Source organism: Pteropus alecto, unplaced genomic scaffold (genome assembly GCF_000325575.1).
Source record: "Pteropus alecto unplaced genomic scaffold, ASM32557v1 scaffold21, whole genome shotgun sequence".
NCBI lineage: Eukaryota > Metazoa > Chordata > Mammalia > Chiroptera > Pteropodidae > Pteropus > Pteropus alecto.
In genome coordinates, this window is record NW_006436282.1 from 30,647,176 (window position 1) to 30,659,509 (window position 12,334).

Genomic DNA, 12,334 nt, shown 5'->3' on the forward strand with positions numbered 1-12,334 from the left:
AGGGCACCGCCCTGGAGGCTTTTTCTTGACAACCGCTCCCCCTCCCCGGCTTTCTTTCCGGGGTCCCCGGGACAGTGCGCAGGGCGCGCGGTAGGACCGGGCCTCAGACCTGAAGCCAGGGCGCTTCGGCCCACCTCTGCGGCTCCTCGCCGGTGCGTTAACGCCTCCACACCTGGCTGGTGCGGGTCACAGGTCGCACTCACATTTTACTCGCAGAAAGAGTGACATCCCTCGGACTCGAGAAACAGCCCTGCGCGTTCCCCGGACGCGGAGCCCGAGTTTGAGCCGCGCGACCCAAGCAGGCCGCGTGGCCTGGGCGCTGCGGGTGGCGCGCAGTCCTGGGCCCGGCTCTGTCGCCGGCCTGGAGCGCTTGTGTCATGAGTCCCGCAAATGGAATGGTGGCGGGCGGGCCGCACCTGCTCCCTCCCGAAGGGCCCGCTGTCCGCTCTAGCAGCTGGTCTTGAACCAGGCGCTGGCTCTGGGGACAACTAATCTCTTCTCTTTGCTGTCGTGCTCCAGTGACTCACTCTGCCCTGCGCCCTTAGGCGCTGCGTTGCCGGAGTCTGCAAGCGGTTTTCAAACTGGCTGTTTTTTATTTATTGTTTTAAACTCTCCCTTTAATGCCAGGAAAAAGTGAGGCAGGGCAGTGGGTCAGATGCCGAAGACCAGTGGCTGTGACGAGAGCTGTTTTGTTTTGCTCTTCGGGGTGGTTATGTAATTCCCTTGGAGCAAACATCTCCCCCGCCCCCCAGGGGAAGAAGTGGGGGATCCCTCTTCCTGTTCCTGGGCATCGACCCATCAGGGCATAGGGAAATGGAAGCAGAATTGCCTTGAAATCGGCAGCTTGGGTCGCCTGTTCAGTGAGCCTATTTAAGGAGACTGAATCGTTTGGTCACTGTCACCTTATAAATGGACATGAAGGAGAGAATATCGAAGAGGCCAGCAAAACTGCATCCAGAATATTTGCAGAATCCTTTAAAGGACTCTGATGGTAGAAGTGGGATGGCGACCCCTAGCACTGAGCCCCCCGTCCCGCCCGGTGCTGCAGGTCCGGTGTCCACGGTGCCTTTCTGGGCTCTGGTGGCCGTCACGACCGCGCCCCCCGGGAACTGAGGACTTCGGCTACATCACATGAAATTGCAATTGCTGGTGCTTCTGACTCCTTTTCCCACATTCACATCCTATCTGCTTGTTTAAACGTCCTTGTCCAGGAAACGTAGGCACGTGGCTTTTCACCTTTAGGAGTCCCAATGATTTTATCAACTGTCATTTGTTTTAGAATGTTTAAGGCAGAGACCTCAAGAAAATATCGATGCACGTGTAATTTCCAGACAAGAACGACACGTTTACCAGGACGCGTTTGCGAGTTAAAATCTGAGGAGAGACGTGGCCTTGGCCTGTTTGCGTCCTTTACATAATTTAGGTGTCTTGCTCGCCTACCAGGAAGGGCGGTATGGGTATGAAGCTTCTGGCTCTGGTCCCCACTGGCGGCAGTTGGATTCCCTTCAGGCAATGGCTGCTTCCTCCGCCGCTGGAGAACCAGGCACAGCTTGTCCTGCTCTCTGGGGAGTGAACGTGGCCTCTCGGGGACTGGGGCGGTGGCTATCAAATCAGACTCGCAGTCAGAGGTCAGTTCTCCCACATGGTCGTGAACGACGGTGCCATGAACTTGTCGACCGGACTAGCAGGCGTTCTTGTGCCGGACAGCTGGTCGGGGGCGATGAGTTAGGGAGGATTCACGTTATAAAATCAGGCCTACGAGCACCTTCCTGCGAGCACACGGGCCAGTGGTTAGTGGACGTGAATTCACGGATCGAATGTCCGACTAAATTATTAATAGATGGTTATTAGTTATCTTGGCTGAGAACACAAGTGTGTGCATTTTTAGTTGGACTGAAATGATATGTTTTTAGTAGTAATTTCGTTAAAACAAGGACATGACTAATTTAACTGCCTGGGAAAAGTATTCTTTTAGGAAGGACATATGCAGAAAGAAACTAACAAGTCAGACTCCATGTGACTTCAAGGAATTTTAGGGCTAAGCTGACGTGCAATAATTAACAGAATATTTTAGAATACAAGTAAAGGGAAATTACCTTTTGGTAAAGTTTTACAGTAGATTTAAGTCCATGTAAGATTAGCTATTTACTTTCAGTTTATTTATTTGTGAGATTCATACCAGTGGTCAGTCATGGAACATAGGGTTAAATTTCACAGAGGATCTATATAAATAAGAGACAGAATGTTTGGGGTTTGGCAGGATAGTGGTTAGATTTTTTTTTTTTTCCTGTGGCGGAAACATATTTCTGTAGAATGGAATATTCTGCAGTGATATGAAATGTCAGAAGAGCTGGCACTTTTGCTCAATGGCTGCATTCGAGCACTCTGCTTATGTAAAAATCAGGGAAACTTTGCCGATCGAGTTCATCAAAGTTTGAGCTTCATGTGGACATAGCTGGCATTCGTACCTCTGCAGAAATTTGGTTGTATTTAATCAGGTTATTAGAACAAGGGATAATTTTCTTTTAATGGGTCGAAGTGCGTAGTGGAGCTGCCGTAGCCCCGTCAACACCCAGCGTGACCGTGAGTGTCAGAGGCCCGCTCCCCGCAGTGGGAGGTACATGTGGGCCGTCACCAGCTTCCTGTGCAACCCTCGCAGCAGACAGATATTAGTGGGATGTTTCCAAGTGTACACAGTCATAAGACATTTAGGTTTCTAGCCTTTTTTTTTTTTTAAGTTTTTTAGGCTTTTGGCTCGCACGGTGTTTACATTTTTAGAAGGATAGCATGCATAGTTATTTATTACCTTAAGCTTTTCCCATTTGATCTGAGCTATAGTTTTTAAAGATGTTACTTCTGAACTATTTTTTTTCCCTTTCCTTTTTTTTTTTCCTGTTAAAAATTTATCAAGGTAACATCGGTTAATAACATTACCTAACCGCTGTTCTTTATGTTGGCAATTTATCTAAGAATGTTAAAGCCATGTGTACTGTTTGACGTAATGTGGCAAGTAGGAAATTTATAACTTTTCTTAGTAAATGATAGTTGGACATTCGCATGTTGCAATATCAGATAATAGTAGCGCTTTTAAGTCTTTCTCTGTGGTTGCGCTTGTATCAGGACCATGAACTTAAAGTGTGGTTAAACTTATACCATGTTGGGCCTCTCCCGCCTCCCGGAACTCACTTGCAAACCACCCCCTACCCTGCGCCCCGGTCCCTAGTGCCCGGGTGGGGTGCAGCCCCCCACACGCAGGTCCGGGTCCAGGGGCCTCTTTAATTGGGGATCCGGGAAGTGAAGTTGTCCTTTGCGTGCACCCAAGTGCTCCCACGACTATTAAGAAAACAAGATTATGGGCGGATCTGTACCCATAAGAAATAGTTTGGGTTCCCAGGCCTTTTGTGCTTTGCTATTAAATTTCTCATTAAATCTCATTTTGCAATTTATCGGAAGTTTTAAAAGCGAGCAAAATTATTTGATGCCCAAGCAGCGTTTGGATGGAAAACGTGCACAGTGAAGATACAGGAGCCCTCGCTTCCGCTTTAGACGAGACGGAGGGAAAGCGTTTGGCAGGGGTTAGTGTGTTTGTCACGTGTCGCCTTCCTGTCCCCTGCTCGTTCACTGACGGGGCTGCGGATTTTGTGCGTGGGTTAATTTGAGTCACGCCGCGTCCATTACTTCATGCTCTCACAGAACACAGATTTGACGTATGTGACGCTTTTCTGTGTCTTCATCCTTGTCCTTTTCCGCTACTTAAAATATTGAACGTTTTCCTATCGACGTACGTCCAGCTATGCTGATAAGATGCCTCCTTCCTCTTTTCTGAGTTTCATCTATTGAAGGGAATTTTAAGTGTTAGCCCCACCCCGACCCCTCTCCCGTTTCCCGCCTTTGCTCCCTCGCCGCCCCCCGCCACGCGGGTGTTTCCTGCTCAGGGCACGTGCTGGCTTTCGGCGCCTGAATCGACGGCACAGTTGTGTCATATCATTTTTCCCTCACGTTTCCCTGGTCCTTCATGTCGCACCCGCCTCTCCCTGGAGTAGCCGCAGACTTTCCCTCACGTATACTCGGATGGTTTTATTTGCTCTTTACAAAGCCAGCGAGGGTAATTATGTCCAAGGCCGAATAGTATCGATGCTAGACTAGCTTTGCTACGTCCTCTGGTGTGACGAAATGACAGTGAGCTTCCAGCCGTGTCTGTGTTTCCTTCCGCGGGGCTGAGGGGACCAGGCCCCTCTGGAGCAGGCTCGGCCCCGGCAGGGAGATGCTTCGAAGGCTTCAGAGTTCTACCCGCCTCTGTCTGCCCTGGTCACGTAGCCGTCTTCTGCAGGCCCGGTCCCGGCAGGATACATTCCATAGCCAGAAACATTCGGACGGAAGCTTTTTAAACAACCGTGAAGATGCGTTTTATTGAGTTTCGTTTGACAGATTCCCAGACCACAGACACTTTGCACGAACACGCTCACAGACCTCGCCGCCACCTCCACCGAGTGAGGCCTTTTCAAGACACACTGATTGCTTCAGACACGGCATGGAGGTCCTTGTCCCTTTTCAAAACACACACGCGCACACACACGCCCCTCCAGAGGTGAGCCCGGCCGTCAGGAGTCCTGGTCCATCGATCTCCCTTCTCGGCCCGGTGCCCGAGACCCCAGACGGGGGTCCCCTGGGTTAGGGACTCGCTCCCCTTCCTTCAGACAGCAGGCCATCCTTCCTCGGTGGAGCATGTGCACGTGCGTCCCACCGGGCACAGCGGACAGGGCAGTGGCCTCCTGGGCCAGGCGGGGTCGATGTCCCTGAGCCCAGAGATGCCTTCCGCTCAGTCAGTAATCCTGTGTGACTGTCTCCTGTCAGAGGCAGACGGCGGGCTCAGTGGAAGGAGCACGGGCTCCGGAGTGGGGAGACGGGCTCCGGAGTGGGGAGACGGGCCGGCGTCAGCCCTGCGGGGTCCTCTTCTCCCTGCCTGTGTCCCTCGTCCTGACACGGCCTCTGCCTCCCACGGCCCAGGCGGTCAGCATCCGTCTGCGGCCAGCTCGGGGGCTGCTGGCCCCTGGGACTGTGGCCCGTGCAGCTGAGGAGTGGGGCTTTCCACCTTGTCCATGCACGCACACGTGAATGACCGCGTGTGGCCGGGGGGCCGCAGTGGGTGGCCGGCTCCAGCTCCTCCTTGCCGTCCCTTTGTCCTTTCTGGACCAGACCCCCCTGCTTCCTCACGCGCCCGCTCGGCCCTGGGCCTGTGGGCTTCTCTCCTGGCCCGGAGTGGTTCCTGCTCTTCCTTCAGGCCGGGCTTCGCCCAGCCTCCGCCCCTCGCCTGGGCTCTGCCCGCACCGACTCCCCTGCGGGGAACCCCCCAGTGGGGTAGGACTTTCCATCCACACGGCTCTGCGCCCCAACTCCTGAGCTCCTGGGAGGGAGGGCAGCTGCTCTGGGGGCTCCTGTAGCACGGAGTATGTGACCCGGCCGGAGCCCGGTGGGTCGGCCCTGCTCCCCGTCCAGGGTGGGATGAGGGATCTCAGGGCGCTCGTGAGCTCGAAATCACGTGACTGGAAGTGTTCCCACAAACTCCAAACCCTCTTTTTTTAAAAAAAAAAAAATTGACTTTTTCTCCTTAAACTGCCACTTAATCTTGTTTCTGCCAGACCGTGTGACAGATCAGTTGTCACTCCAATATTTCAGACCGATGTGCTCGGACAGAGCTTGCCAGCCGTGCGGTCCCCTGCGCTCTGCAGGCTGGGAGCTGTTAGTTGTCTTATTCTGAGGGACATAAAGTGACTGTATTAGACAATCCAAAGTGACAGTGGCTCACGGGGGAGATAATTTTCTCTTCTTCCGTGTAAAACTCCACATTGGTGGTCCAGAGTGGAACCGAGGTGTGCCGTGCTCTCCCCCAGATTTGTGTGTTGAAACCGTGCCCCCCAAGGCGATGCTGTCAGGAGCCCGGCCCTAGGGGAGGGACGAGGCCGTGGAGGGAGAGCCCCATGGGATTAGTGCCCTTAGAGAAGACACCCCAGAGAGGTCCCTTGGCCCACCTGCTACGTGAAGACACAGCCAGAAGGCCGTGACTGGGAAGAGGGCCCTCACCAGACCATGCTGGCACCATGACCTTGGACTTCACCTCCAGGGCAATTTCCTATTGTTTATAAGCTGCTCCGTGTATGGTGTCTCTTTATTGAAGCCACAGTGACTAAGATAAGGTACCGAACCGCAGGGGGCCTGCCGCGGCGGGCGGGGGGTGCCGCCTCTTCCTGCATCGGGGCCCTGCCAGGGCCAGGGAGGAAGGAGGAGGGGGACGGGGGAGGGGACGCGCCCTTTGCTCTTCGGGTCGGAAGCACGAGCTGTGCATACACCTGAGCGGTCTCTTCTTTTCCCTGTAATGAAACACGGGTGATACAGCGTCTGCCATTCGCACGGTTCGGTGGCGGAAGCACATTTGCGCCGCCATCACCGCCAGGACCTCCTTTCATCTTCCCAAACTGGAACGCTGGCCCCTTAAGCAATTCCGCCTCCTCCCTCCCCGGCCCCGGCCCCATCACGCTGCTTTCTGCCTCTAGAAGTATCAGAGAACTGGGCTCACACGGTGTTTGTGCCTCTGTGAGCGGCTTCCCTCACGTAGCACAGTGCCCTCCAGGTTCGCCTGCGTGGCAGCTGGCGTCAGAATGTCCTTCCATTTTCAGGCCGGACGATCCTCCAGGGTCTCATTCTGCTGTCCGCTCGCTCACCTGCTGTGGACGCTTCTGCTCCCGTCTGCTGGCCGCTGCGAGCCTGCGTGGAGGCTCCGTCCCTGCTTTCGATGGCTTCCCAGAAGTGGGCTGGCTGGATCGGAGGGTGGTTGGTTCCACATTTGGTTTTTACTCCGTCCTGTTTTCCATGGTGGTGGTGCCATTTTGCATTCCCAGCAACCACGGTCAAGGGCGCCAGCCTCCAGGTCCTCGCCACTCAGGGGCAGGAAGCAGGTAGCTTAGGGACGGGGAGGGCAGGCTAGCAGGCGACCGTGCCCCTGCCTCTTCCCCCAGGGCCTGGGAGACCCCAGGCTTCTCCAGAAACGGTGCCCCGGCAGATTCGTGGGCTCTGCTGGAAAACACGCCCTCTGTTTGCTCCGACTGCTGCTCTCGGAAAATGGTGCCGGGTTCTACAGTGTGGCCATGCTGACTGGCAGCTGGCATCTCGGACAGCACCGACCCTGTGCGTGGGTCCCAAGCATGGGGAAGGGGGAGGCACCCCACTGCCCCACCCCCTCCGCCCGGGAGGGCTCTGCAGTGACCCGGCTTTTGTCTGGAACGGATCCGGCGCCCACTTTCCCCTCGATGGCGTCTCTGTTCTGGTCATTGACGCCGTGCCCACTCCTGCTTGCCGAGGACGGCTCCAGCTTGGAAGTGGGGCGGACAGGACTACCGGACCCGGCCCCTTCTGCGGCCTGGGGACCAGGGCCTCCAGGCGGGGGGCTGGGCGGGTGCGGAGGGCCTGCCTCGGTGTCCCCGCTCCGTGCGGCCCAGGGAGCCAGAGCAGAAGGGGAATGCTGGGTGTGTTGACGCTCCAACCACCTGCAAATGGCTTCAGCGATTCAACGCTCACATGGCAGACTGGGGGCAGCGGAGGGAGAGGAACTGGACAGGAAAGGGGGCCGTGCGTGTGAGCGTGCGAGTGTGACCGAGCCGTGTGCATGTGTGTGTGTGCGCACGTGCGTGTGTGGGGTCGAGGGTGAAGTTGGAGCTGACTTCCGGCGCTTGGCAAAGCGAGAGATTCTGACATCAGATCCTGGCAGCTTTTTCAAACCTGATGGTTTGGGAGTTGAATTTAGAAATAGCTCGCGTGGGAGTGATAATACCGCACAAGTGTGTGTTTGTGTTCACGTGGCTAATTTTTGAGACTAACTATCGCTCTGTTGGCTGGAGCCCTGATAATGGCTGAACCCACTAATGTTCGATCAGGAAACCACTGGGTTGGAAAGAGACAAATTCAGTGTGGCCCGAATCTCAGTGTTTGTCACCGAGACAGTCCTGCCAAGATCCCCGCCTGCCGCCGTGGCGCCGTCTGTAATTATCGCGCGGGACTGGGCAGAGCCGAAGGCTTCTCCCTCCTGCTCCGTGTCTAAGCCACGTCTTCCATAATAACAGTTCGCAGGGAGAGGGGGTCGCAGACCCTCACGAGCCGAATCTCCCAGCGAGAGTCAGAAAGTGTCCCCGGGGTGACGAGGCTGAGCGTGTCCCGTGCCCGCACACTCCCACTTCTTGGGCACACGCGGTGGCGTGCGTGCGCCGACCCGTAGTCGACCATGTGCCCGGACGAGGTCAGTCTGTGAATTTTACGACCTTGAGAAAAGTAATGAAAGCTTATTTGGAAACTGGACTCATTTAACTGGGGAGTGACTTTACTTGAAAGAGTTCCTTACTGGTCATCAATATTTTCTTTTAAGTTGCCATTATGATTCACATTTTGGGAATGACGAATCTTTGGTTATAAACTTTTCTAGCAGGCGGACACGAGATTGCCCTTCACAAGGACTTGCCTTATTTCAGAATGATCTGCGACAGTGGTATTTTCCAGCCGGCAGAGCCGCTGCCTGCCCTGCTCTGGGGCCACGGGCCCTCTTGGCCCTCTGAGCTTGGCGGCACTATTATCACCGGAATTGTGACTCCTTAGAAAAAGGGAAATGGTCGTCTGACTCGACTTCAGCAGTGGAACGCCTTGGAGTAGAATTCGAGGAAATTCCTTCGCTTATTTATTCTCCTGCCAATAGTGCAGGTGGGGAGGCCAAGACGGGTCTCGGGGGACACCGTCCTCCATGGCTCAGTGCAGTAGCCCAGAGGGCGGACGGAGGTGAGTGCGATGGACACGCAGGCCCCGGAAGCTCGGGGTGTGGGGACAGGGCTGGCGGGGGGTCCCGCAGGGAGAGCGGCCACAGCCCTCCGTGAGGACACGTGCCCAGCGCCCACGACAGCTGGTGCTGGGTGCCTGCCCGGCGTGTCCGGGGTGCCTGCGTGCCAGCGGAAGCCTCACGGCCATCCAGGACAGGATGCTGTCACTTCTCCCGTTTAATGAGGACCCGAGACATGGAGGGCGAGTCCGTGTGACCACGGTCAGCTAGGTGACCGGTGAACCCCGGTCTGAACCCTGCAGTCACACGGCCCAGCTCAGCCCCTCACCCGCTGCGTGCTCCTCAGATATTTGCAGATAGGTCACTGGGGCCTGAAGCAGGTTCTGGCCTGATTCTGCGGGGAGCAGGGGGCTTCTAGGCGATGTGAGCAGCAGGAGCGGTCAGGCACTCGAGCCAGTGCAGGCATCGTGGGAGAAGTGACCCTGGGTCTTCTGAGGGCTGGCCCCCTGGCTTGTCGCTTTTGCAGTGCTTCGCATGAGAAGGTGATTAGCCACCGTATCCGGGAGTCAGCGGGCCTCAGCCAGCGTCCCGTGGCACACAGGCGGTGGCACCAGGATACGTGCCCAGGCCTGCCGAGCGCACGCTGCTCCGTCCCACTAACCACGGGTCGTGCTCAGTGTGAAGTGTCAGGGGACCCTGGCCAGGGCAGGTGGCCCTCCGTGAGTCCGAGATCGAGGGGAAGTCTTCGCGGGTGATAATGAAGAAGGAAGCGAGACCAGGGCCCGGGTTTGGGGTCTGAGAGGCAGGGCCCGTGTCCGCGGTGTCCTGGGGCCCAGTGCTGCCCAGAGTGCGGCCTGAGCACCTGTCCGCAGTGAGCTAGGTGTGCAGCTGACACTGGGCGTCTAGAGCTTTGTAGCAGTTTGATGTCACTGCGACACCCATGTGCCTGGGCAGAGAAGTGGCCTGTGAACGGGACACAGCGGCTTTGGTCTCATGGCACTGCTGAGGGAGCATCTGTGGGCTGAGTGCTCGCCATACCTTATGTCGCTCCCCCCGCAGTGGATAGACCTGTCTCCAGGTGCCACTGTCACCGTTTTGGGGACACTGAATCCTGCCGAGCTTAGCCAACTTGCTCAAGAGGCAGTGCGCGGGCCCCTCCCTGGCACGGTTTCGGCCGACGGCACGTTCTGTCATCCTCTGGGCAGGACGCCAGGCCCCTGCCGTCCACGCTTCCGTCACAGCTCTGTCAGGAGGGGCCAGGCCCACGGCGCCCGTCCACCTGGCTCTCAGACGTCCCAGGCCTGGAACCTCCCGGGGCCATGCACTGGGGGACTTTAATCCTGCTGCCACTTGGGAACTGTGACCGTAGGAAGAAAGAGAGGCAGGCAGGGACGATGACAGAGTCTGGATCCGCGGTCTCACTGCAGGGACGATGACAGAGTCTGGATCCGCGGTCTCACTGCAGGGACGATGACAGAGTCTGGATCCGCGGTCTCACTGCAGGGACGATGACAGAGTCTGGATCCGCGGTCTCACTGCTGTGCCTTCTTTTCGGCTCCACGGCCATGTCACAGCTGCGGTTTGGCAGGACTTCCTTCTTTCTGAACAGCCAGCTTTGTGCTGCCCGGTGGCCGAACAGCAAGACAGGGCTGAGGGCCATGGCTGTCGCCTTGCTGAACCCCTCAGTGTCTCTGGAAGGCCCAGTGCCCTGGAGGGGTGTGTGTCTGTGTGTGAGCGTGTGCCTGTATGTGTGCATGTGCTTGTGTTGTCGCGTGTGTGCCTATGAGTGCTTGTGTGTATGTATGTGCCCTTGTGCGTGCCCATGGGTGTGCGTGTGTATGTGCGTGTGCCTTTGTGCATGTGGTCATGGGTGTGCATGCCCATGGGTGTGTGTATGTGCACATGCATGAATGTGTGCGTATATGCCCACGTGTGCTTGTGTTCTCACGTGTGTGCATGTGTGGGGCCATGTGTGCCTGTGTGTATGTGTGCACGTGCATGCGTGTGCATGCATCCGTGAGTGCGTGCATGTGTGTGCACTCATAGATGTGCCTCTGCCCATGGGTGTGCGTGAGTGTATTCGTGTGTGTGACCTCGTGCATGCGGCCATGGGCGTGCATTCCCGTGTGCGTGTGCGTGCACATGCATGTGTGTGCACTCATAGATGTGCCTCTGTGTGCCCATGGGTGTGCGTGAGTGTATTTGTGTGTGTGACCTCGTGCATGCGTCCATGGGCGTGCATTCCCGTGTGCGTGTGCGTGCACGTGTGTGTGCACCGTGCGGGCAGGCTCTGCTCCTCCCTGGCCGGAGCACTCTGCCTTACCCGTCTGGCCTCCGAGCCGGGCGGAGGTGCCAGCTGCCCACCATCAGCATCTGCCCCTCGGCTTCCTGGCCTTGACCTTGCAGGTTCAGGAGTGTGTTTCGGGGGGTGCCTCCTCTCCTCCACGGGCACTTTGGTGGGGGGCGTCTGGGTGGAGAGTGTGTGAGGGAGAAACGGGGAGAGTTGCTGTGGGAAGGGACGCCCGCTGGCTGAGGCCGTTCTGCGGATTGGTCCCCACAGCCTGGGTGGCTTCTGACTCGACTCAGACGAGGCTGCCGCAGGCCGTCTATGGCTGAGACGGCCCAGGGCCACGGTCGCTGCGCAGAGGTGTCCATCCTGTTGGTGGTTGCGGTCACTGCTGTTCCCCAGTGAGTTACGGGGTGTGCGAAGCAATAGGGTCCATTGAACGGTCACTTACACTCATGCACTGTTTGGCGGCTTCCACAGAATCAACACCCACGTCCGTGAGCCCGGGGGCAGGCGTGTCCCTCCCGCTTTCCAGGTGGAGAATGGTCCCCTGTGTTAACTAAGAGCCGCGAAGTGGCTGCTTGCCGTGTGGCCCAAGCCCATGTGTGTCAGTGCTTAGCCCTCGGCAGGAGTGGGGGACGCCTTTGCAGGAGCGCGCTCAGGCGGCAGTGTGCACGGTCACCCACGTGTGGCAGGGTGCATGGTCGCCCTGGAAAGCACGGCCGGATCCCAGGGGTGACCCGGCTGAGGGCAGCGGCTGTGGCCGTGGTCCACTGCTGCGAACGGCTGCCTCACACGCAGCAGCTTTGCGGGGACCGGCTCTCCCTGTGGCCGTCCCAGGCCATCTCATGCCGCTGCAGCCGCGCTCACAGTCACGCGAGGTGGCTGGGACATGGCCCGCTGTGCTTTTCGTCACTTTGGGCGGAACGCCTCAGTTCTTTGCCGCGTGGACCTCACCACGTGCCTCTTTGGGTGTCCTCAGCACATGGCGTCGGCTTCCTGCATAGTAGGGGGTTTGACAGGGGACGCAGGGGGCAAGTCGCTGTGCGTTCTATGGCTGAGCCTTAGGAGTCACACACTGTCACCTACGTCATACTGTGTTTGTGAGAAGCAGCCCACCACACCCAGCCCATACTCAAGGGGGCAGGAATGATGCTCTCCCTTTTGGGGGGACCAGTGCAAGACATCGTGTACCCTTGTTTTGCAGCTGGGCAGCGCGGGCCTGACTGCCT

At 57.2% G+C, this 12,334-nt stretch overlaps 1 long non-coding RNA gene across 1 annotated transcript in view; it reads right to left on the bottom strand.

The window, feature by feature from the left end:
• Positions 1-6,204, bottom strand: part of LOC107195690 — a 10,470-nt gene extending 4,266 nt beyond the window's left edge. The window contains exon 1 of the long non-coding RNA XR_001516893.2: positions 204-6,204. This is a non-coding gene — a long non-coding RNA (uncharacterized LOC107195690). The remainder of the gene's footprint in view (positions 1-203) is intronic.
• Between the last annotated feature and the right edge of the window lie 6,130 nt (positions 6,205-12,334).